Source organism: Dermochelys coriacea, chromosome 15, assembly GCF_009764565.3.
Source record: "Dermochelys coriacea isolate rDerCor1 chromosome 15, rDerCor1.pri.v4, whole genome shotgun sequence".
NCBI lineage: Eukaryota > Metazoa > Chordata > Testudines > Dermochelyidae > Dermochelys > Dermochelys coriacea.
The window spans coordinates 26,471,873-26,498,917 of record NC_050082.1 but is presented as its reverse complement, the minus strand read 5'-3'; the positions used below and the strand labels follow the sequence as shown (position 1 = coordinate 26,498,917).

The window sequence follows — 27,045 nt, the reverse complement described above, 5'->3', positions numbered from 1 at the left end:
ATTTGGTGGAAAAATGCACCAAATGCATCCGATGAAGTGAGATGTAGCTCACGAAAGCTTATGCTCTAATAAATGTGTTAGTCTCTAAGGTGCCACAAGTCCTCCTTTTCTTTTTACTCCTTCCATTGACAGGGACGGGTCTTCGCCTCCTCGAGCCGCAGCAGCAGGAGGGGGAGGGGGAGGGGGAGGGTGGGGGGAGTGGAGAGAAATCCCTTCATCCCCCCCACCTGAGCAAGGGCCTGCTGACGTTTCCTGCCCCCGGAGGAGAACGCGAAGGACCCCCCGCTGTGTGGGCGAACAAAGGCGGAGAGGGAAGGCATGGGGGGCGGGGAGACAAAGGGAAGGGGGAAGGAAGAACAGGGGAGGGCCCCCTCTGCGGCAGTCTCCGCCTTGAAGTGCCTGAGTCCGGGCCGGGCGCAGACGTCTGTCTACCCCGCCCCCTCCGGAGCCGGAGAGGCGCCGCCGCCGCAGAGGGGCCGGAGCAGCAGCAGCAGCAGCAGCAGCAGCGAGGAGGAGACAGCTACGGGTGAGGGGGCCCGCTGGGGCCGAGCCCGCGGCGGAGCCGGCGCCGGCAGGAGCTGGGCTCGCTGGGAAGGGGTCTGGCTCGCGCCGGGGCCGGGGCCGGGGCCGGCGCGCGGGCCTTGGCCGCCCTCCCTGCGGCGGCTCCCCCCGGGCGGCTCCTCTGGGCTCGGCGCGCGCCCCGCCTGAGGGGGCGGCGGGGACCAGCCTCAGGCCGGGGCTTCGGCCCTGCCCTGCTGAGGCGGGGGGGGCTGGGCGGCCCCTCGGTGGCTTGGTGATTTGCCCCCTGGGCTCGGCCGTTGCCGGGGTGACAGCAGCCGGTTCCGCTGGGTCTAGCCGAGCGGGCAGCTGGCGCGTGCCGTGGCTCCGCCTGACCCGCGTCCAGCGCGGGGGGCCGGGGCTGCGGGGAGGGCGGTGCGTTTCCACAGCCCCGCTCGGGCCCAGAGCGCTGCCCGCGCTCCGTGAACGGGGGGGGTGCGGGGCGGCGAGCGGGAATCAACTGGCGTGTGCGGGGCGGGAGCGCTCCGGCCCGGGAGACTAGACCGGCTCTGGTCTCCCACCGGAAGTGTTACGGGGTCTTTGAAGCCCCTGCAGCGCCGGGGGCGGGGGGGGTTTCCACGGTGCCACCTGAAAGGCCCGCGCCTGGGGAACCGTCAGAACTTTGTCTCGGGCTTGGAAGGAGCAGCGCTGTCCCGAGCCTTCTGTGATTTGAATGGATTTATTTTTCTGGGGTGTCTAGGTGCTCTCACATGCCCCTCATTAGTATTTGCTAGGTGTTGATACACGGCTTCTCAGTCATCTGATTTATTTTCTTTTAATGTGCCCCGAGTTTCGTGTTTTTAAGCTTTGTTCCTCAGGTCTCCATTATTTTTGGAAATTGCTGATCTGCAGATGAGACGCCCACCTGTGCCACCTCACCAACTAGGGGAACTAGTACCAGAGTCAATGATTGTGTTAGAATCGAAAGTGGGTCTAGCAGCTTCTTAGCGGTTGTGGTGTTTTGGGGTTTTTTGTTTGTTTGTTTTGTTTTTGGTCTCTTCCTAAAGCAGACAAGGAGAGGAAGCACTGTCTAGTGGTTAAAGCATAGCACAGCACCAGGAGGATTGAGTTCTTTTCCTTTCCTAACTCTGGGTAAGCCACACAAACCGTGCTGTGCCTTAGTTACCCCAGCTGTAAAATGGGGGTGGGAAGACAAGGACATTCACAAATTGCTCTGAGATCACTGGGTGGGAAGAGTTAAAAAAGTGTGATGTGTTGTATAGGAAGTAATGTTATAAATACCTTTTAGGGCAAGTAAACACAGAAAGAGAAGGGCCACAGGAGAGGAAATGCAGGGAGAGGACCTTAATGGCTGGTGTTCTGTTGTGTATTTTACTTAAAGAACTCATGAGTGGTATACAACCTTAGTTTCAACAGAAAAGTTATCAATGCCAGGGAGTAATTTCTTTTTTGTTCCTGATACAACATGAAATGGAATTGCAAATGAAGTAAAATGGAGAGAAACTGAGCAATATGTTTAGCTTTTTTTTCTTTAACAACAAGGTATCTTGGGCCTTGTCTACAGTACACAGTTTTGTCGACAAAAGTCAGCTTTTGTTGACAAAACGGGGGCGTACGCACAACAGTACTCCTCCCAATGATTTAACTTCCCTGCTATGCTGACAAAAGAAAACCGCCTTGCCAAGTGGCATAGAGCTCTTTGTGACGTAGTTAGAGCACCGCAGCGTCAGTGTAGAGAATGCACTTGCTTATGTCACCCTAATTGGCTTCCAGGAGGTGTCCCACAAAGCCCATCATGACTGCTCTGGACAGCAGTTTGACCGCTGCCCTGCAGGTACACAGGCATGTGCCCTCCCCCAGTGTAAAGGCCCAAGAATTTTTGAAAGTCCTCTTGCTGTTTGCTCAGTGTGGACTGTTCACACAGCATCTTCCCAGCTGATCATGCTGGCTTTCCATAACAGACGCGTTTCCACATGGAGTACACTGGAGCTGTTGGATCTGCTGGGTCTGTGGGGAGAGGAGGCTGTGCAGTTGCAGCTTTGCTCAAGCTTTCGGAACTTTTGATATCTACGAGCAGATTGCTCGTGGCATCCAGGAGAAGGGACATGCAGCAGTGCTGTGCTAAGATCCAGGAGCTGAGGCAGGCCTACCAGAAGGCAAGGGACGGCAATCATCGCTCTGGTGCAGCGCCAAAGACATACCGCTTCTACGAGGAGCTGTGTGCCATTCTTGGCAGTGACGCCACCAACGAGAGCCCTGTGGATATTTCAGGGGGACTGGAGGCTGCGGCCAACAGAGTCATCCATGAGGACGAAGTGGTGGATGAGGAAGTGGAGTTGGAGGAGGATGTGGAACATGCAACAGGGGTATCTGCTGGCGTGGCAAACCAGGACTTACTTTTGACTCAGGACTGGCTATACCCCTCTAATCAGCTCAGCTCATGAAGCAGGAGAGGCAAGCTCTGGTAAGTGTGCATTTTGCTTTGATACCACACAGTAATAGCTATTGAGATCTCACTTACTTTGTTATATGGAAGAGGAGGGATAACGAATAGAAATTAACAACAGAGCCTATGCAGCTACGTAGTGGGGGCCTAGCGGAAAAGTTTGTTAATGTACCCAGGATGTTCTGGGAATCTTCCATAGAGATCGCTAGGAAACTTTTGTGTAGGTACTCTACAATCCTTTGCTGAAGGTTCCTTGGCAGAGCTACCTTGTTTCTTCCCCCACTGTAGGAAACTTTGCTGTGCTAAACAGCAATTATTTCTGCAGGGACCAAAGTGGCAAACAGGAGAGCAGCATACAGACCTGGTCTGAAGCTGCATGCATACAGGAGATGCAAGTTCCCCTCAGGATTGAGATATTGGGTTAGATTACCCCAGCCTGTGGAAAAGAGTGCCAGTATTCAGAATACTCGCCCTACACACATGCAATGACCCTCTTCGCAAACCACCTGGACCCTTTGTCCCATCTTGCCCAACCCCACCCTCCCCACAGAATTTACCATATTTGGGACTCTTGCTGAGCTGTGTGCTAGCAAAGGGACAGTGAGAAAGAGGTATATATGACTTTGTGATTCATGGCGTTGAGTGCACTCTCAATACTGTCTCTGTTCATTGTTTCTTTGGCTTCTGCAGATGTGCCCTTGAGGACTAACTCCTACACACTGGCGGAGCACCTCTGTCAGATAAACAGGTGAACCAGAAAGAGTAAGGAGGTTATGTTTAGAGAAGTGCTGCTGTCAACAGATGCAGCACATAGCGAAACAAGAGCATGGAGGGAGACACTTAATGAAAAACTCTGGCTGGATATCCTGGAAAGGAGACATGGACAGGAGTGGATGATGAAACTACTGGAGGAACAGACAGCACCCCTTGTAATCCACACCTAGAGACTGGTTTCATGATGAAAGCTGAGGTTACACAGAGCTGTGAGAACGTGAACTGAGAGACTGCTCCTCATTGCCATGTCACCCGTTTGAAAAACAATACATTTTATCTTTTATTTAAAGTCTAGTCTTCGAAACAAAATGAGTCTTTATTTGAGTCATGCACATGGTAGTTGCTGCTAAAATTCAAGCACAGTGGCTATAAGCAGGAACGCTTGCTTCCTGAGGTTTCATTGTAGTAAGCAAGCATTACTGGAGTTAAGGTGGTAAGTGAACATTGCCTGACCAAATGCATCCCATAAAGACACTACTGGTGCTTGTTATCAAAATGCTCCTTCAGAGCCTCACCGATTCTGATAGCCCCCTGCTGAGCTGCTCTAATTGCCCTGGTATCTGGCTGCTCGAAATCATTAGCCAGATGATCCACCTCAGGGCTCCACCCATGGGGAAACATTTTCCCTCTTGTTTCACAAACGTTATGCAGAGCATAGCAGGCTGCTGTGACCATCGGGAATATTTTCTTTATTGAGGTCTAACGTGCCAAAAAGGCAGCACCAGCAACCTTTTAATCTGCCAAAGGCACATTCAGTGGTCATTTGGCACCTGCTGAACCTGTTGTTGAAGTGCTCCTTGCTGCTGTCTAGGTTCCCAGTGTAAGGATTCATGAGCAACAGGAGCAAGGGATTGGCAGAGTCTCCCATGATCACTATGGGGATTTATACATCCCCCCCATTGGAATGTTCTGGTCTTGAAAGAAAATCCCAGCATTCAGCTTTCTATACAGTCCAGTGTTCCATAAGATGCATGCATCATGAACTTTCTCTGACCAAGTGGCATTGATGTCAGTAAAACAGCCCCAGTGATCCACCAGCATCCTGCAAGACCATCAAGAAGTAGCCCTTTTGGTTGATGTACTCTGTCGCAAGATGGTCTGGGGCCAAAATTGGGATATGGATATGCGTGCCATCTATCATCCTGCTGTGGCTAGGGAATACCATTGCCGCAAAGTCATCAATTTATTTCCCGCAAATTACCCAGAGTCATAGTCCTTCATAGCAGGATGTGATTAATGCCTTGCACACTTGCATCACTGCAACCCCCACGGTGGACTTTCCAATTTCAAACTGATTCACTACCGACTGGTAGCAGACTGGATTTGCCAGCTTCCACACAGCAATTGCCACTTATTCTGAAGACAGCTCTCATTCTGGTGTCCTTGCATCACAAGGCAGGGGTGAGCTCTGCACACAGTTCCAGGAAGGTGACTTTTTGCATCTGAAAGTTCTGCACCCACTGCTTGTCATCTCATATACCTATCATGATGCAATCCCATCACTCAGTGCTTGTTTCCCGACCCCAGTACCGAGGATCCACTGTGGCAAGCTTTTTCATGAATGCCAGCATCAGTCTTGAATTATTTGTTTCCATGGCAGACAGCAATGCAGGCATCACTGATTCACTCTCTGTTTTGTAGCCCATGAAATACTGCAGGACCATCTGCGTTGTGCTCAAAACGCTCATCAGCAGAATGGTCAGCAGCTCAGGATCCATGCTGTCGGGCAGAGATGGCAGGCGCATAGTTTACAGAGGTAGTTAAAAAATGGCACAAAACAAAATCAGAAGCCCATGGAATGATAGGATGGAAAGAATTGCATCATGGGATGGTGAGCATGCCCCCATGATGCACTGTGATCCATTTCCAGATCTCCCAGCAGCAGAGGGTGGTGAGTTGCACAGTGGGACACCCATAATACAACACTCTGTCAATGCAAGAGCTCGGACTGTGGATGTGCTCTGCAGACAAAAGGAATGTTGTTTGGATGTGCACAACAAATGTAATTAAAGCAGCATATGGTTGTTGACATAACTTAAGTTGACTAAACTCTGTTGTGTAGACAGGGCTTTAGTCTTCACCATGTGTAAGTTTTTAGTTACTGGCAAGTCTGTGGTTCTTTGCATACTTAAAATACATGATAGTCATAAAGTGCTAGTGGAAACAACAGTGTGAGTGGGTTATTAGTCCTTCTGTAGTTTAAAATATCAGCATTACAGTCATCTTTGTTCCACTTAATACGTAATAAAGGATTTCTTGTATTGCTGGGGCCGCATTAAACTTTAGTGCGTGCGATATATTTTCCTCTCTAATATAGAGTTGTGGTTATAAATTCTTTTTGAATTGTAGATCACCACTAGGATCAACCTTGCTGATTGTTGTATGCTTTTATTTGTATGGTTGTGTGTATGTGTGTGTCCCTCGTAGAGTCCTTTATAATTGGCAATTTTTCTGTTCCTGGAAGTGTACTATGTTTGTCTTAGACTGGGTCAATGAGATGAGATAGGGCGCAGTCAGGGAAAAGTGCAAAGTTCTCTAGTTTTTTAGATGATCAGGTCTTTGGAACTGGAGGCTAAATCCGTTTAAACTGAATCAATATAAAATACTGCGTTTCATATTAACAAAGACTAGTTTAAAGTAAAAAGAAAAGGAGTACTTGTGGCACCTTAGAGACTTAACAAATTTATTAGAGCATAAGCTTTCGTGAGCTACAGCTCACTTCATCGGATGCATTTGGTGGAAAAAACAGAGGAGAGATTTATATACACACACACAGAGAACATGAAACAATGGGTTTATCATACACACTGTAAGGAGAGTGATCACTTAAGATAAGCCATCACCAACAGCAGGGGGGGGAAGGAGGAAAACCTTTCATGGTGACAAGCAGGTAGGCTAATTCCAGCAGTTAACAAGAATATCAGAGGAACAGGTGGGGGGTGGGGTGGGAGGGAGAAATACCATGGGGAAATAGTTTTACTTTGTGTAATGACTCATCCATTCCCAGTCTCTATTCAAGCCTAAGTTAATTGTATCCAGTTTGCAAATTAATTCCAATTCAGCAGTCTCTCGTTGGAGTCTGTTTTTGAAGCTTTTTTGTTGAAGTATAGCCACTCTTAGGTCTGTGATCGAGTGACCAGAGAGATTGAAGTGTTCTCCAACTGGTTTTTGAATGTTATAATTCTTGACGTCCGGCTGCTACTCTGAAACCTAGTTTAAAGTAGTGTCACTGATACATCTCCGTTTCTGTAGCACTCATAGGATATTTCATTTAATTGAATGTGGCTAATGCCAATTAACACTTTTTTTTTAAAAGTATTGTAGCTGCAACCTTTTTTTGTTACATTTTGCATGGCATTCCTGAATAATAATAGAAATTAGAGATAGAGAAGCTCTCTTAGGTCCGATCTAGTCTATCCCCTTCTCACCCAAATGCAGGATTGTTCTCTACACTATGCTCTCCAGATTAATTTTGGGTCTTGGTCCTGCAAATGTGCAGTACCTTAAGCTCATACATGTAAGTAGTGCCATTGATGTCAATAGGATTACTCATGTATGTAAAGTTAAGTATGCCTTTGGATTGGGTCCTTAAAAACTACTTAAAATGGGGCTTTCAACTCTTCTTTCAGGAGATCATTCCATTGCCCTCAATCTCTTTCTTAAATTTTTCCTGATATATTTTAGCCTAAATTTTCCCTTGCTTGAAAAGATGCTGCCCACTTAATCGTATATTAAAAACAACTTTCTTTATTCATGTTACCAACAACTGTTGATTAAATTTACTTGTCACTATACTATTTCTTTACTTTTTGCATTTCAGCTTGAAAAGTCAAGTAACTTTCAAATTTAGGCTTTTGCTTCATAGTGTTGCCAACTCTTGTGCTTTGTGTGTGTGTGTGTGTGTGGTTTTTTTTTTTTTTTTTGGTTTTTTTTAATCATGAATCTTGTGATATTTGGTGCTTTTTCTTAAAGCCCCACCTCCTGGAGTGAGGTGATTACTTGTGAATCTGTTTTCTTTTTTAAAGAAAAGTACACTTCTAGCCCTTATGGTTGTGGAGAAAAGTTATTTGGGGGACTTTATTTGAGAAATAGTAACTTTCACCTTTGTTTGTAACACACAGAACTTCTCAGCAGCCAGAAAGTATTCTAATAAAATCTAATATTGATTATGGAGAGGACTAGCAATTCTTAAATAGATTGATCTGCAGTCTCCTTGGGTTACTACTGTCTTGCCAACAGACTTTCAAGGCATGTGGTTCTCCCATAGCACTTGTCATAGTTACTGGGCTAAATGCACTTCTGATTCCTCCTAGTCTTAGACCATCACCTCTCTTGATGATCCTCACACTGGATCTTTGATGGTTGTCTCCTGTGTAGCAGTCATGACCCCTGTACAGGTCTAATCTGTGTTCAGCAGCTGCAAGTCTGTTCCCTCCTGGGGCAATGACTGTGGTAACTTAGTGACCAAACAACCTCCTTAAAGCGAAGTATTTCTTTCTTTATTTTCAATAAAAGAATTTGGGTATGTACACACTACCACTTACATTGGTATGAATAAGCCCCCTGAGTGAAGCCATCCTCCTGAGTGACGTTGTGACCAGCACTTCTCCCGTCTTTCGGAGGTGGTTTTATTTTGCTGATGGGAGAGCTTTTTCCTGTTGGCATAGAGCATCTTCACCAGACACTCTACAGCTGCACAACAGTGCAGCTCTGCCACTGTAGTACTCTTAGTGTAGACTAGCTCTTTAAGTGAAAACAGGCCTGCCTCTGGGGTCTGGTTGGCATAATCCATTCCCTTACCTCACAAAACACTTACTCCTTTGTTCCAGAGAGAGCTTCCCCTTCCTCAAGCCGTTCAGTCCTTTTGATCTCCAAGTTCCTAACTAGCAAAACAAACTTTACATCTTAACTGGGGACAGGATCGGTAAGATCCTCCAAGCTAGTAACGTCCTCCATTGTCCTGTAGTTCCCTCCCTCCCTCAAAAAAAGTGTTGTTTGGAGGTTGCTTATCTTGGATCCCTTCTGCTGCTTCCTGAATGTTTTTTCCAATAGCTTCTATTGAGTTCAAGCATTATAGGTATGTGATAAACATTCCATTATACCATTGTAAGTTCCTTCTATATCAATAAGTAGGTTACATATCAGTATTCCTAGATTGTCAAGCAGCTGTGATGTAATAATCACAGAAAGGTGAGAGTTAGAAAGGGATTGCTGATTTTTAGTGGACAATTCTGAATGGCATGAATTGTTCTAACTGCTCCCTCCACTCTCAGAACCATCTAAGCCTATCAAAATGAATATTTACTCTGGAAAGTGGCCTCCTTGCTTCAGCTACTTCGCTTACAATTACGTCAGTTAAAAGCCTGGGGTGCTGTATGTCCTTGTTTATATGCATTCCATTTTTGAGAATGTGCAGTACCTTTTGTGGTACTATTACCAGATCCTACCTTCTGTGCCTTGACTACTTTCACTCCCAAACTTTCATCAGAACGGCACATTTTTAACAGTTTAGACACTGTGCTCAAACTGATGTACACTAAAATTTCAGGTTTCAGAGTAGCAGCCGTGTTAGTCTGTATTCGCAAAAAGAAAAGGAGTACTTGTGGCACCTTAGAGACTAACAAATTTATTTGAGCATAAGCTTTCATGAGCTACAGCTCACGTCTAAAATTTCAATCTCCATCACAAGCTGCATTTATTTAGCAAGGGGTGTGTGTGTGTGTATATGTGTGTGTGTGTATATGTGTGTGTGTGTGTGTGTATATATTTCAGTGTCAGGTGAAAACCAACCACTGTAGGTAAACAGATGACCCGTTTGAATCTACACACACTTTTAAAGGTAGGGCTACAGCAAATCCTTGTCTTTTAGGGGATCTGTACAATCAAAACTTCCACACTGCTCACCTTTCCCACAAGGGTTAGATTTCAGGATGCAATTAACTAAGGGTGGAAGTTGGTTGTTTTGTAAGGTAATAGGACCAAAGATCTCCCAGTGGCCAGTCGTATTGCTTCCTTTTGTTCTCTTGTCAGCATTCTGCTCATTAAATTAGTTTTTTTCCCAGCAGGACTTTAATCTCCTTATGTTGAAAGGAAATTGGTTCTGTAACTCCACCTAGTTACAGGTAGGAGGAGGGAGCCTTTTCATCTCGCAGTACCTAGATGCAAGGCTGTTGAGATTCCTCCTTTGGTTCCGGTTGAAAAATTCAGAAGGAAAAAGTAGATGTTAAGGAACGACTAATTAAAAGGGGTAAGAATGGTGAAAAGTTCTTCTCCTTCCCAATCCTAGAGCCTCAGACAGGACGGACTGATGTATGCTTAAGACAATGGACTCTCTAATCTTTCAATAAATTACAAAAAGAAAAGGAGTACTTGTGACACCTTAGAGACTAACAAATTTATTTGAGCATAAGCTTTCGTGAGCTACAGCTCACTTCATCAGATGCATCTAAGGTGCCACAAGTACTCCTTTTTGCGAATACAGACTAACACGGCTGCTACTCTGAAATAAATTACAGCAGCTGTAGATTTTATTATGTATGGCTTTAAATAACAGACTATACACTAACAACTTGAACCAGGGAATTGCACCTTAACATTGTACATTCTGCAAATTTTGGCTTTTTATCAGCTATTTCCCTCTGTTAATTAAAGGTGGGGAAATCTAGCAACTGTATTTTGAAATGGCAACATAGCTTTACAAAGAATTACTCATAATGCCCTGAGCCAAAAGTCTATAACAATTCAAAATGGCCTTTTATTTATCTTTCCAATACTTGACTATAGAAAGTGAAATGCATAATTCTTCATGGTTCTCTGGTGCATTCCATCCAGGGATCTCGGAGCACTTCAGGAATCTGAATTAATTAAGCAGGTAGATAAGTAACCATCCCTCTTTTACAGATGGGTAAACTGAGGTACAGAGGTGAGGTGACAATCCTGTTGGAAGTCTGTGGCAGAGCCAGGATCTTTACATAGAATTTAAGCTTTTTTGGGATGCTGGATAGATAATTAATGTCTGTAAAGTGGTTTGAGATCTCAGGCCTTCTACTCCATCGTCCATGCAAAGCGTCTCCTGGTGCCTTTACTGTGCCTTAGCCTATACTTCCTTCCTGCAAGCCTCTACTTCCTCCCACAAAAAAAACCTGAACAAATCCTTGTTGTTTACCCAGTTTTAAATGAGATGATGTACTACGCAGGGTGAAGAGAAAAGAATACAAAAATGGGTACAGGATGATCAAGAGGTCTCATTAATATGTTTCAAGTTTACAAACTCAATGAGCAGTAAAGAAAAGAGCTAAAGATTAAATATAGAGAAGACAATATGCATAATTTGTAATATTTTGTTAATATTATATGTAACCTGAGAGGTATAGAATCTAATAAAATATCTCAGATATGAAAATCTATGTAGATTGTTAGTTAATAAGTAACGTACTGTGTTTGTTCACGACCTTGGAGCTGGTCAGACCAAGATTGTGGTGCTTTTATATTAGCTCCAAGGAATGATAGAATCATAGAATATCAGGGTCGGAAGGGACCTCAGGAGGTCATCTAGTCCAACCCCCTGCTCAAAGCAGGACCAATCCCCAACTAAATCATCCCAGCCAGGGCTTTGTCAAGCCTGACCATAAAAACTTCTAAGGAAGGAGATTCCACCACCTCCCTAGGTAATGCATTCTGGTGATTCACCACCCTCCTAGTGAAATAGTGTTTCCTAATATCCAACCTAAACCTCCCCCACTGCTACTTGAGACCATTTCTCCTCGTTCTGTCATCTGCTACCACTGAGAACAGTCTACATCAATCCTCTTTTGAACCCCCTTTCAGGTAGTTGAAAGCAGCTATCAAATCCCCCCCTCATTTTTCTCTTCCACAGACTAAACAATCCCAGTTCCCTCAGCCTCACCTCATAAGTCATGTGTTCCAGTCCCCTAATCATTTTTGTTGCCCTCCGCTGGATGTTTTCCAATTTTTCCACATCCTTCTTGAAGGGGGGGGGGGGGCCTAAAACTGGACACAGTACTCCAGATGAGGCCTCACCAATGTCGAATAGAGGGGAACAATCACGTCCCTCGATCTGCCGGCAATGCCCCTACTTATACATCCCAAAATGCCATTGGCCTTCTTGGCAACAACAGCACACTGTTGACTCATATCCAGCTTCTCGTCCACTGAAACCCTTCTTGTTACTCTTAACATCTCTTGCTAGCTGCAACTCCAGGTGTGATTTGGCCTTCCTGATTTCACTCCTGCATGCCTGAGCAATATTTTTATAATCTTGCATGGTCATTTGTCCAATCTTCCACTAATTGTAAGCTTCTTTTTTGTGTTTAAGATCAGCAAGGATTTCACGGTTAAGCCAAGCAGGTCGCCTGCCATATTTACTATTCTTTCTGCACATCGGGATCGTTTGTCCCTGTAACCTCAATAAGGATTCTTTAAAATACAGCCAGCTCTCCTAGACTCCTTTCCCCCTCATGTTGTTCTCCCAAGGGATCCTGCCCATCAGATCCCTGAGGTTATCAAAGTCTGCTTTTCTGAAGTCCAGGGTCCGTATTCTGCTGCTCTCCTTTCTTCTCAGTGTCAGGATCCTGAACTCGACCATCTCATGGTCACTGCCTCCCAGGTTCCCATCCACTTTTGCTTCCCCAACTAATTAAAGATGGGCTTGGTTTTATTCCCTGTAAATCCCTGACTGTGTAATATTGGCAAAGGACATAGTAGAACTGGCAAACAAATTGCAGCAATTGCAAACACTTTCACATGATATCGGGTTGGAAGTGAATATGTCGAAGATGAAGCGGATGCGGAATAAATATTGTGCAGCAGGAATCATCACTCTAAATGAGAAAGTAATCGAGGAGGTTGACAAATATATTTACCGGGGTCAGCAGCTGAACAGAGACTACTCATTTGAAGGGGAATGCAGTAGGAGGAGAAAGGCGGGGTAGGCAAGTTTCAGCAAAAGAAAGACATCTCAAACAGATGATCAACTGCCCATGAAGAAAAGGAAAAAACAGTTTAACTCTACTGTTCTACTAGCAATGATGTATAGACTGGAAAGCTGGTCAATGACAAAAGTGGAGGAAGAAAAATTTGCTGTCGCCCAGAGAGCAATGGAAAGGCAAATGTGTAAGAGATCACTTCATGATCACATACTGAATGAGGAGATCAGAAGGCATACAGAGATGTACAATACAAAGTGGAGGTGGGCGGGTCCTGTAGTCTGCAGGCAAGACAATAGGTGGACAACCCACATCAGTGACTCAATCCTCAGAGACCGTAAGTGACCGTTGGGCCAACCAAAAACGTGCTGGGCCGATCCCATGACAAAATTCTTTGGCCAGAAATGGAAAGAACGTGCTTGCAATAAAACAGAATGCTGTGGTGTCAACTTGTGTTCTTGGAGCGATGGACAAGGACTAGCCAGACAACAATAAATTTCACAAAGGTGAAATTTTATATCTGTTTAAACAAGAGATTCTCAGCTCTTGACTCTGGAGCCTCAAAAAGCATGTGGCGGCCTTGCCGACAGCACTCATTGTGTCTGAGTCTGATCAGCACTCTCTTCGTTCTCTGTCTCTGGTGAGACTGTAAAGGGAGTGTTTAAAAAATGTGACTATTGTTTCTTTGAGCTGTCCTTCATGATACCAAGGAGGAGAGGTGAGTGCGGGGGGAAGCCACATTATTTCCCCTTCCCCTTTCAGAATCCAGGAAGACCATAACAGGTGAGAGAGAGAGCCCCTTCCCTCTTAGTTCCTGAGAAGTAGGGAAATATAAGACTCCCTCAGTTACAGAGAACCAACAAATATTCATGGTGCAGTATCCTAACGTGCTTTGTGATAATATGGGATGAGTCGTGACAAAGCAACATGTTGTGACTGTTGTATGTGTGTCTACAACTCTATTTGGTGAAGTGGCTCTTTAAGGTTAACAGATCAAAATCAGTGCCCAGTGGACACAACTTGAAGATTTTCTATGTCTCGTCTAGTAATCACATAAACATGTAATAATACAATGTATAGCTTTAAACCTTGGTGAGCATAATCCTTGAGTAGCATTATCATGGTCACCCTAACTGGTTATATTATCGTCAAGGTGTGCTGTGTAGGTGGAGAAATATCTTTTAAGGAGAAACTTCTTAACTTAATAGTGAGAATCTTTTGGTTTATATTTTTTTAGACAATTTGAAATACAATTTACCACAATGTAGTCTGTGTATTTACTAAAAATCTTATGCAGTAAATGAGTTTCTTGCAATGGTCCAAATAGGTTTCGGTCTTCTGAAGGCAGGTCAGAAGTGCAAAAGATGGAAACAAATTTCATGCAATTTACTTCAAATAGACATAACTATTAAAATATCAGATGTGCACACATCCAGGAATATGTCCCTAAAGAAAGAATATAAAGGATATATCTTATAAAATATGAAATGGGTTATAATGCTAACCTGGCCTGAATCTTACAAAATATCAAGAGAAAATCATGCTTTGTGGTTCCAAAAAGGATGGGTATCTAGCTAAATATGCTCTTCATGAATACAGAATTCTTCTTTTCATGCTAGGGATAGTGTAGTTCTCGTTGGAATATGTTGAAGTGCAATTATAATTAGAAAAGTAGCTATGATAACTCAGAAAAGTGAAAATGGCAACAGCAGATGTTTCTTGTCTGAAAAAAGTATTTCTGCTTAGTTTACTGATGAAATTAGGTTTTTATTCCTTGTAGCTCTGCAAAGTCAACACAGTTATGGAAGAGTGAGCTGAACTCTATTCTGCCTTGTCCATCATCAATTGAATTGTTAAGCAAGTTTCAAATGCAAAATATTTACTGTTGATGCATGAACTGCAAAGAGCACAATCACGTAGCAGGCTGAGTTTTTGGTTTTGGCAGTTACCAAAACATCTTGTAATCTGAGCAAATGTGATCTGGTGTCAATAAAGAAATAATAAACATAGAACTGTACAATGCAGATTTTTTTAGTGTAACTTTTTTTATAACAGAACTGCTTTTTAAGAACATGTCTCAAATCAACAGGGGAAAAAAAATTAGGATGATTCATAGTGCCAGCATTAAATGACATACGGTATGTAGGGAGACAAAACAAGATGGATGTAACTTTCTAAACTTTGGGCTACTCATTATTGTACTATCTTTAGTTATCCTTGGTGGAATACAAGTTGCCAAAAATGGACTCCAAAATGCGAGCCTATATAGTGTGGTCTGAAATTTTTTATTTATTTTGATTTAAATAATAACTAAAGAAATCTGTCTAAAGTACTGTGTCCTAATGCATCATTAAGAATATAATTAACTTCTCTGCAGGATTAAAATGGTAACAGTTGATCAATTTAGTTTAAAAATGACCCCTCCTCTAAAGTCTATTTCATCAGTGCAGGCTGTTGCATTTTGCTTTATTATTTGAGATGCTTACAGCTTTTTTCCTGGCTAGCAACCACCTTACACTTGTTACTGTTTCAGCTAAAAATACAGATTGATTCTTGCACTCAGTCACATGCCCTTCAAGTTCAGCAAAGCGTCTAATTGCCAAGTAGCTAATTATCTTTAGTGGGTATGTACATGGAGAGCCTGTTGTTGTTTCATAGTTCCAAAATGGTTGTATTTCAATAGTAAGTGGGTAAGAACATAAAGTGCATTGTGGATTACATAGGAACAATTCTGTAAAACTAATGTATGCAGACTTTCAAATTCATCTTTTGGTTTAATTATCGAAATACTAGCACTGACTTTGAAGCTTAGTGGGATATTATATACTGAAACATTCCTCCATTGTAAATGTGTAGGCCAACATTTTCAAAAGTGTTTAGTGATTTTTGTGAGTCAATTTTTGGGTTATCAACTTGAGACACCTTCGTTTGAGGGGGAAAGGAGTCCTGGAGAGCAGGCTGTATTTTAAAGAAGCCTTATTGAGGGTGCAGGAACAAACCATCCCAATGACCAATGGTCTCAAGTTGCAGTGGGGAAGGTCTAGGTTGGATATTAGGAAATATTATTTCACTCAGAGGGTGGTGAAGTACTGGAATGGATTACCTAGGGAGGTGGTGGAATCTCCATCCGTAGAGGTTTTTAAGGCCTTGCTTCACAGAGCCCGGGCTGGGATGATTTAGTTGAGGTCGGTCCTGCTTTGAGCAGGGGGTTGGGCTAGTTGACCTCCTGAGGTCTCTTCCAACCATAATTTTCTATGATTCTAAAGGGTACTGATATAAAATGATGGGATCTAAATTAGCTGTTACCACTCAAGAAAGAGATCTCGCAGTCATTGTGGATAGTTCTCTGAAAACATCCACTCAATGTGCAGCATCGGTCAAAAAAGCGAACAGAATGTTGGGAATCATTAAGAAAAGGATAGATAATAAGACACAAAATATCATATTGCCTCTATATAAATCCATGGTACGCCAACATCTTGAATACTGAGTGCAAATGTGGTCGCCCCATCTCAAAAAAGATGTATTGGAATTGGAAAAGGGCAACAAAAATGATTAGGGGTATGGAACGGCTGCCGTATGAGGAGTGATTAATAAGACTGGGACTCTTCAGCTTGGAAAGGAGACAACTAAGGGTGAATACGGTAGAGGTCTGACTGGTGTGGAGAAAGTAAATAAGGAAGTGTTATTTACCCCTCATAACACAAGAACTAGGGGTCACCAAATGAAATTAATAGGCAGCAGGTTTAAAACAAATAAAAGGAAGTATTTTTTTCACACAACACACAGTCAACCTGTGGGCCAAGACAGGGTCAAAAAAGAACTAGATAAATTCATGGTGCATAGGTCCATCATGGCTATTAGCCAGAATGGGCAGGGATGGTGTCCCTAGCCTCTGCTTGCCAGAAGCTGGGAATGGGCAACAGGATGGATCACTTGATGATTATCTGTTCTGTTCATTCCCTCTGGGGCATCTGGCATTGGCCATTGTCGGAAGACAGGATATTGAGCTAGATGGATCTTTTGGTCTGACCCTGTATGACTGTTCTTATGTTTTACAGGGAGGGTGCTTTCTTAAAATCAGGCCCCTTTAACGTGTCTCAACTGGGGTGTCTTAAAGAGCAATTACAGAAATAAGTCAAATTATGACTTTATGCAACTCAAAATTGCACCGTCTTGCATTTAAAAATGAGTCAAACCCAAAAAAGTAATGAGATTTTAAAAATAATAAATATGGCCGCCTTTTTATTTATCTTTTGGGTTTTGAGTGTAGGTTTCACATTTTCAAGCTTTTCTCTGCAACCATGTGGGTTAAAACTTTTTTTTCTTTGAGAAGCTGGGGCTCTAAGGGAGAACACCAAATATTGTGAAAGCTGGCAATACGCATACCTGTAAGTGACCAAGGCTGCTCTCGGCAAATAGCAGCAGTATACAATTGCAAATTAAAGCACATAGATGCAGAGAGGGGAAACATTTTCACTGACTTTAGTTCCTTACAAAGTAGATATTGCAAGAAGCAAATACTAAAGCAATGCAAAAAAATGTATTTTGTTTAGAATTTGATGGCAATTTTAAATTATGGGAAACATTTTCAAAATGCCCAAATCCCATGGACTTTTAATGAAACTTAGATTTTAAAGTCACTTGGGGTCAAGGTCCTCAATGGTGGGTCCTAACTAATGCTGATTTCAATACTTTAGATATTTTTAGAAATTTAACATTCAATCTTACGGAAGTTTGTTTGTGGTCTCTTAAACTAGCTACTCTAGATGGTATAAACAGTAAATCTGAATACCGCTGAAGGCACTTACTTTACCATGAATAAATATCTGCCTTTGGAACTTTATTTTATGCTGCTGTAAATGTATGTAATCGTACAAAGTATTGCTTTGCTGCAAGAGTTTGAGCTCTGTGCAATGCTTGTGAACCAGAAGACAGCTCCTCGCTCCTCCCCCTAACTTTCAGTCTTTAAGCCGGGGTGGGCAAACTACAGCCCTCAGGCTGGATCCGGCCCCTCAGGGCTTTGGATCCAGCCCGTGGGATTGCCCCCTGTGGTGCCGCAGGCCTTGCGCCACTCTCAGAAGTGGCCAGCACCATGTCCCTGGGGGGGAGGGAGGGCAGAGGGCTCTGTGCGTTGCCCTTGTCTCCAGTCACCAGCCCCCGCAGCTCCCATTGGCTGGGAACGGGGAACCATGACCAATGGGAGCTTTGGGGGAGGTACCTGGAGACATGGCAAGGGCAGTGCGCGGAGCCCTGTGCCCTCCTCCGCCTTCCCCAGGGGCCCCACAAGGACATGGTGCCGGCTGCTCCTGGAGTGGCGCCATGTGAGGCCAGGGCAGGCATGCAGGGAGCCTGCCCTGACCCCAGTGCATGCCGCTGCCATGCTGGAGCCGCTTTAGGTAAGTGGTGCCGGCTAGAGCCCAAAACCTTCCTGCACCCCAACTCCCTGCCCTGAGCCCCCTGTTGCACCCCTCCTGCACCCTGAGCCCCCTCATATACCGCACACTGCTCTTCTGCCCCAGTCCCTTGCCCTGAGCCCATTCCTGCACACCGCACTCCCTCCTGCACCCCAACTCCCTGCCCCAGCCCTGCATACAGTTTCCCCACCCAGATGTGGCCCTTGGCCCAAAAAGTTTGCCCATCCCTGCTTTAAGCCAATCTCATGATTATTTGAGGTATGACTTTTTTATTATTATTATTTATTAATGCTTGGGGTTGGTGATACTAGTGTAAGATTTGTGTTATAGAAAGCACCACAGATGTGTAACAAAGTTAAGAAATTACTTTCAGGCCAATGTTTTAAACAGTACTTCCTATGTTGAACCATTTTAATTCAAGAAAAATCAATTTCCTAGTTTTTGGTGAGCTGTGTTTGAAATGAATTTTCCATAATTTTTTTTTACCAGTTTATCCCAAATGAAATGCTTACTTTATAATATATGGTTTCTTCACAATATGCTCAGGTTTTTGTTTGAGATTTGCCATTCAGCCGAACACTAGTTGAGTCTTACATTGTAGCATTACATATTCATGTCCAGTTTGTTAAATACTTTAAAAAGCTTGTGTAAAGCAGATAGCTTTGTAGGCAGCGGTCCTTAGCATTCGTATAACTTCTGCAAAGCATCAGTATGCTTAACAAAATTAACACACTGAAATTATTTCTTCTTTAAAATTTTGAAATTTGTTTGCATTAAAAGGCATATTCCATGGGCATTTAATCTCTTAAATGAATTTATTATGAGGTTAATTTTGATCTTCTTAATGAATCTTTTGAATAACTCATGCATGACTTGCTGTGGATGAATGTACACAAAATAATTGTTTCACACCAGTTATTCAACATGTACACCTAGTATGAGAAATAATGTTCTAGCAGGAAAGCATGACACAGACGGTCAAGGTGTGTATGTTTAGATATATAATTATTGTGAATAGGAGATGGGGCTTAGGCAGTGTTGAGATGATTTAAGCAATAGACTACTTCATTCTAGATTGTGAAATTGATAATATGTGGCTAGGGCATTCTCCATGTAAACTCCGCATTTATCCTGTGGCTTAGTCGGTGAGCTGAAACATTGGCCAAAGAAGTTTACTACTTTGAACTGTAACAAAGCCATAGGTACAAACACAATAATTACCAGTTAAAACAGTTTTCAGAGTAGCAGCCGTGTTAGTCTGTATTCGCAAAAAGAAAAGGAGTACTTGTGGCACCTTAGAGACTAACAAATTTATTAGAGCATAAGCTTTCGTGAGCTACAGCTCACTTCATCGGAGCTGTAGCTCACGAAAGCTTATGCTCTAATAAATTTGTTAGTCTCTAAGGTGCCACAAGTACTCCTTTTCTTTTCAGTTAAAGCAGTATATGACTGTGATGATGCTATCTGCAAGGAGGGAGAGTCTAGACATGGTAGAGCATTGTGCTGTCTTTCAGGTGATATCAACTAAGTTTTATTTAAAAAATTTACCTATATTTATCTCTCTACTTGACATTGTATGGACTACATTGAGGGTGTAGCTTTTTTAACCAAGTTACACTTGATTATGGGGACAGTCGTGGCTGTTGTTTTAGAGGAATGGTATATTTAAGAAGACCATGATGAGCAGCCTGTTCCAACCACAGGACATTTCTTCCTTTGATTGTTTCAAACAGTTTGCTTTGAGCCAATGTGAACAGAAGCAGAAATGTTTCTAAATGTCCTACTGTGGCATACATACTGTCTGAGACAATTGAGAGAGCCTGAGCACAATAGCTGTAAAGTGTCAGGGTCAAATTCCTATTTTGGATTTAATTAATTAGCATCTTGTATGATTGGCTGGAGCTAAACGTGCTTCCTCTTCTTTTTCTTCCTGGTATGCTCTTCGGTTTTGTGCAAGTAGAAAGTTGGCAACCCTAACACTCTTGGCCCCGCCCTTCTCTGAGGCCTCACCCGCCCACTCACTCCATTCTTCCCTCCCTCTGTTGCTCGCTCTCACCACCCTCACTCGCTTGCTCATTTTCACTGGGCTAGCTCAGGGGTTGGGGTGAGGGCTCCGGCTGGGGTCTGTGGGCTCTGGGGGAGGCCAGAAATGTGGGGTTCAGGTTGCTGGAGGAGGCTCCAGGCTGGGGCAGGGGGCTGGGGTGTGTGTGGGGGGGTAATGGCTCTGGCTGGGGGTGCAGATCCTGGTGTGGGGCCAGTGATGAGGGATTTGGGGTGTAGGTGGGGGTTCCAGGCTGGGGCAGGGGATTGGAGGAGCAGGGGTGTGTGAGGGCTCTGTTGGGGGGGAGAGGCTCTGGGGTGGGGCTGGGGATGAGAGGTTTGGGGTGCAGGAGGGTGCTCTGGGCTGGGTTTGGAGGGCAGGAGGGAGCTCAGGGATGCAGGCTCTGGATGTCGCTTACCTCAAGCAGCTCTCGGAAGCAGCAGCATGTCCCTCCTCTGGTTCCTACACAGAAGTGTGGCCAGGTGGCTCTGCGCGCTGCCTTGTCCTTAGGCACTGCCCCAGTAACTCCCATTGGCCATGGTTCCCAGCAAATGGTAGCTGCGAAGCTGGCACTTGGTGCAGGGATAGCAGACGGAGCCCCCTGGCTGCCCCTACATGTCGGAGCTAGATGTGGGGACATGCCACTACTTCCAGGAGCTGTGCGGAGATATGGCAGGTAGGGAAGCCTGCCTTCTCCCCGGTGCACCGCCAACCGTACTTTTAACGGCCAGTGTCCCTTTTTGTCTGGGCGTTCCGGTTGAAAACCAGACATCTGGCAACCCTGTATACTCTGGCTGAAATTTTCAAAAATTACTAGGGAGTTTAGATACCCTAAAAAAGCATCTGATGAAGTGAGCTGTAGCTCACAAAAGCTTATGCTCAAATAAATTTGTTAGTCTCTAAGGTGCCACAAGTACTCCTTTTCTTTTTGAGAATATAGACTAACACAGCTGCTACTCTGTAACCTAAAAAAGATGGATTTTCAGAAAGTACAGCAGAACCTCAGAGTTCTGAATACCTAGGTATTTGGAGGTTGTTTGTAACTAACTCTGAACAAAAAGTTATGGTTCTTTCAAAAGTTTACAGCTGAACATTGACTTAATACAGCTTTGAAACTTTACTATGCAGAAGAAAAATGCTGCTTTTAACCTTCTTAATTTTAATGAAACAAGCACAGAAAGCTTCCTTACCTTGTCACATTTTTTTTAAACTTTCCCTTTATTTTTTTTTAATAGGTTACATTTAACACAGTATTATACTGTACAGTATTTGCTGGGTTTTTTTGGTCTATGCTGCCTGATTGCATACTTTCGGTTCCAAGTGAGATGTGTGGTTGACAGGTCAGTTCGTAACTCCGGTGTTCTTAACTCTGAGGTTCTACTGTAATGTGCATGCGCCCTCTGAAATTTCACTTACTTTTAAGGTGATTCAAATGGAGCACTCAAAATTTGAGGGTCTTAATCGCTAGTCATGTATGAAAATTTAGGCCTCTAAAAATACTGTTAATTTCAAAGTAATCCTGCTAAATTCAACAGCATAAGAATGCTTGATGTTAATGAAAGTTGAAATTTTAGAAACCATCAAGTTGTCTGTTACCTAATTTAGCACTGTGTGTCTAAAGAGAAATCACAAACTCTTAAAGTGTTAATATAGTAGTATTTATTCTCTTAAACATTATTTTCTGCTGTCCTATACTAGACGTTACAAATCAAGTTGGTATTGACGAAGCAATGACAAACTGTTTCCTTTGGTGTCTGGTATTGCAAACTCTTGGGTTTCCTGGGACAGACAAAAAGTTAAATTGCACAAGAGAAGCTAGAGATCAAATTAGCAGTGACACCAACTGAGTCCCAAAGAAAGCTGCTTTGTGTTAATTTAAAATGTGTAGCTGAATAATAGTGATATACTTAAATCTAATTAGCAGGCATGTTATACTTACCATTATTATGTGCTTCTCAATTGAAGAGTGCAGGCTCACTTTGTTGCTACATAGGATGTGACCCATTGAAAGAGAACTCAGAGCAGGGGTATCAAACTCATTTGGTGGAAAGGGACAGATTCCATGTTTAATTATGGCCTGTGGACTGGGACATAAATTTAGGACTACTTCTTCCTCCTTCAGTCCACAGTGGATTCCCCCACTGATGTTTGTTAGAGGAAGGAGGAGAACCCAGCCTTCATCTAGTATCTAAATGTTTATTCAGTCCCTTATCACATTCAGCATCACTCTGTGTGAAAATCAGCTCTCCTTCAGGCTGCTGCTACATGTGCTCCCTCTTCCTTCTCCAGCCTCATTTCTGTCTGCTTCTTCCACTATCTTTGAGAGTCTCTACTGTGCTTCTGTTTACATTTCCTTCCCAAAGGAGCTTCCAATTCCCACTTCTCTGAGGGCATCATTCCCCCACCCTTTTCCTGATCCCTCTGTTAGGATGACCAGCAATGGAATTTAGGGCATGGGGTTTTTTTTTCCTGTTTGCACAGCACCTAGCACAATGGGGCCGGGCCCCAATCCTGATGAGGGTCTTTAAGCACCATAATACAAAATTTTAATAACTGTTAATGTTGATGTTGAAGTGTCATCACTGGGTCTTGGAGCTGATGGTAAAGTGAATGGAAAGTGGGGCACTTTACACTCATGAGAGCTATTGTATCAGACTCTCTGCAAACTCAGGCAGACATCACTACTGGTTTACATTTGGTTCACATTTTAAGGTTTTTTTCCCAATCCTGAGGGCTAGAAATATTTGTTTTTGCTTATTTATGAGAACTGAAATTGTGCATATATCATGTGGGCCACATCAAGATGTCATGCAAGCTGGATCTGGTTTGTGGGCCATATATTTGACACCCCTGCCATTAGTCCTTTGGACCTCTCATGTCCTTTAATGTTGTTGTGTTCTCTAATGCTGATGGGAATCTCAGGTATATATGATAAGAATGTACAGGATGTTGTAATTTTGTGTGTCATCTTGGTGTCTTGTGTGTGTGTTTGAGACCATCTCCTTTAAGCGCAGTTCATTTGTATCGGTGCCTGTGGTGATTCCCCTCAATAACAGCACAAATGGAAGGTTTGTGTTGACTAGAAGTCACTGTTTGAGTGCGGTTATATAAGACCATAGGAATACTGCGTCAGACCAATGGTCAGTCTAGCCCAGTGTCCTGTCTTCCAACAGTTGTCAGTGCCAGATGCTTCAGAGGGAATGAACAGAGCAGGGTAGTTATTGATTGATCCATCCCGTCATCCAGTCCTAGCTTCTGACAGTTAGAGGGACACCTGGAGCTTGGGATTGCATTCCTGACCATCTTGGCAAATATCCATTGCAGTTTCAATGGGATCCATGGCTTCATAAAGACTTAGGATGGGCATATATATGACTGTCTCCCTCTGAGCATTCTCCCACCTTCTCATATGATCTTTGGGAAACCTGCAGTTGAGTTACTATGCATTGCCCATAGAGATTTGTTTGCACAGAAGCAGAGAGAAATAAAGGAAAGTGTCCAAATCAAGGAAACTAGCTGCCATTACATCATGTTAGTTGTCACAAGAGGAGATGCTGACAAAATAGGGAATTGTCTAGGCCCTAAGAGGAAATATTATAATGCAGAACAGTTTACAGTCAATTTGTGCAAAGCAAAACAAAAAAATATTTCCATGTTCCCCCAACTCTGCTAGGAGATACTAGGGTGAAAAGGAAGGTGCTGGGCTCTTTCTAAATGTAGAATCTGCACTTTAACTGTGAAGATAACACATTTTAGTAAATTGCTGCTTGTTACATTTTTGTGTGTAGTTTGTTGTATTAAGCTATAATTTCGGTAAAGCTACATTATGTGGACTTAAATATACAGGTGATAGTGTTACGTTTTACTTGGTTGGAGGCTTGTATATTGAAGAAAACAAATGACACAGCAGATATATAACCCATGACTGCAGAGAATGAGATTAAAATATGAATAAGCACCCTGAGCCAGGAAATACAATATTAGAATGTTCTTGCTTCTTGTCTTCTGAATGTTTGCCAAACTTTATTTGAAAATCAACCTTGGGAGCTGCCTGTGCAAAAACAAAATGTAACCTCTTTGGATATTTTATATACCTTGCTAGAATAAGATTTTTAGTCCTCTCTTGGCAGAAATTAGATGACTGCCACAAAGTGTAGCGATGTAACGAAATTAGTTTATGCTAAGAGTAAGTATGATTGCTTGAAGCTTAGCCCCATCAATTTGCAAGGAAGCAAGAGCTCAGTTAGCAGTAGGAAGCAAAGGACATTTATGCTTCTGTCAGTCCCTCTGTCATCTTCCTGCTGCTTCAGTGCACCCTGCTCTGGCAGAGAGAGAAGAAAGTGTAGGATTAGATGATACCAAAGGATACCCTCTCTTTCAAGGGAGCAAAGTGTGAGTAAATCTGAGAGCTCTTTGTATTTTTAAATTTCCCCATATTTCAAATCTACCTACAATCTGTTTTATTATATTTCCTTAATAGGTTGTCCACAATTGCAGTTTCCTGCACAGTGAATACTGTAGAAAAACTGCACAAATATTTTCAGAAGTTAAGTAGCCCTGTAGGAACTCTTCCCCTCAAAAACAAAACCAAAACACCAAACAAACCCTTAGTATGAAGAATACTGCAGAGCAGCTGTAGTCTGTTGCATTAAAATTAGGATATGTTAATGTAATCAATACAAAAATAGTAGTAAGTATCCTCTGCAAATGAACATGTACCTGGATTTTTATAGATTTATAGGGGAGCCACAGAATGTGTTTGTGCTAATATCTGCTTAGTTTTATTAGGAAGGAGTGAAGTAATTCTCCTCCCTGTAACCTATATGTCAAATGGTAGCAAAGATCTGTCTTTAGAGCCTCAACAATAAATTGTTGCTTTCCAAGATTACATATATTTATTTAATAAATATTTCAGATTTCAACCAGCCACTATTATAGTAAGACTGCACCAGAGAGGCAAATGGTGCTCTTAATTGGAGAAGACCGGCTACGCCATAAAGCTAGCATGGCCTTAATATAGTTCCGAGAGGAGTTCTAACAGACATTCTGGCAACCGGGCTGTTTACTTGTGACATCACAGCCAGTGAGGTCACACTACAAAGAGCGGGGGAAATGCACACATTCTTAACTTACATGTTGATACTGTCTGCATCCTAAGAGCCCAAGTTCAGGGAACTTCTGCTTGCAAAAGTTGATGCTATCACAAGCAGTACAAGGATCTAAATCCTTGGATCCTGTTCTAGGCATTCGTGTTGTAACGCATGGGTCCTGGAAAGACGTATCTCAGCTTTTTGCAGGTGAGCAGAGGTGGATCAGATTTTTATCTTTTAAAAATATATTTGTAATATTGTATCTATATCTTTGGTTAGTGTCTTGCACTTTTTTTTGTAAATAAAAAAGCTCACTTTTAACCACTCACAGCTGTTGTATCTCTAAACCTTAATATTATTACAACTTCAGATTTCAAGTAATTTTCTTAAATATGATGCCCACAAGAAATTGGACAACTAATTATGCAAAGACTGATGGTCAGTCATATATAGCTGATGTATATTGAAGGGGAAATATATATTTAAAATGTAAAGTACATGGTTTGACTACATCCCTTTTCCCTAACCCTTTATATGTTGCTTGCTCTCTTAGGCCATGATCTTGCAATCAGATATGCTAGTATGGACTTCTGCACCTCTGGAGAGCCCCAATGACTTCAGGGAACTTTTTGCACAGGTGCATGGGTCCTTGCTAGTGGGTTGGATTCCTGGATTGGAGCCATAGATTGCAGCCTCCTTGGGGCAGGGATTATGTCTTCATGCATGTCTGGGCATTGCTGCAATACAATAAAATATAGCAGCTATTTTCCACTACAGAATTTCTCTACAGAACAGCTGCATACAAAACACTAAAAATATATATATATATAATGACGGTTAAAGGAAAAACAGTTTTTGAAAACTTAAAATAATGTGTGTTAAATACACTGTTAAATGCATCAATTTTCAAGAAAACCAGTTAATGAAATTGAACTGTTTCATACAACAAGAGTCTATTGCCATCACATGGTTTAGTATTTCCCTACTAACAATCAATCTGTGACAAAGAGTAGATCTAGTTAGCTGAACAGGGAAAGACCCCAGAATTCTGAAAATATCCTGTCTTAGGCTGTACTTATGGAATACATATTTTGTCAAAGAATCTTGATAAACTGCAAGTGCAAAGTTTTCATGGTTTAAGGACTGTAACCACAAAGATAGTTATGACATATGTTGTGCTTTTATCAGCATTAGTAGTCTTAACATTAAGAAATCAAAAGACAGGTTTGCTGTTTCAAATGTTCTGTTCCAGCTGCTGGCTCACTTACTTCTGATGTCATACAGCATGTTGAATAAAACTACTACACAATAACTAAGTTAAGCTGCTCCACATTGCCTATTTTGGGGAGCTTCCTTTTGGACAAAGAGGCCAGTTAAGTCTTCATCCATGTCATTTCTTTGGCCCATGTACTGGGACTAAATAAGGTGCTAGTTGCAGGGTATAAGCAATAGGGAATCCATATGCAAAGACTTTACAGACTATGCTATCCTCCTCTTGGCTCAATTATACTGCCTCCAGAGAGAACTTACTGCTTCCCCATAGAGGTAGTAGACCCAGGATATTGCTGCTGGAGAGATGTCATGCCTAACTCAGGGTATTGGTTTAGACATACTTCCTCCAGAGCACTATTATTGCTTTTATTTTGGTAACTGAAATGGCACCCCACCTTCTGGGATTAGAAGGAACAATTTTGATATTTAAATTCTGATCCATACATCATCATCATACTGGATGCAGAGTTTGCCAACCCAATTTGTGGCAGTCTCATCAGCGAAGTGCAGAGCCCTCAGACCACCATCAAATCTGGCCAGA

The 27,045-nt window shown here is 42.9% G+C and overlaps 1 protein-coding gene across 1 annotated transcript in view; it reads left to right on the top strand.

The window, feature by feature from the left end:
* Positions 1 to 780: 780 nt before the first annotated feature.
* CLIP1 (CAP-Gly domain containing linker protein 1) overlaps positions 781 to 27,045 on the top strand; it is a 112,220-nt gene continuing 85,955 nt past the window's right edge. The window contains exon 1 of the mRNA XM_043498448.1: positions 781 to 1,650. The gene's annotated coding sequence lies outside the window, so the exon portion shown is untranslated. The remainder of the gene's footprint in view (positions 1,651 to 27,045) is intronic.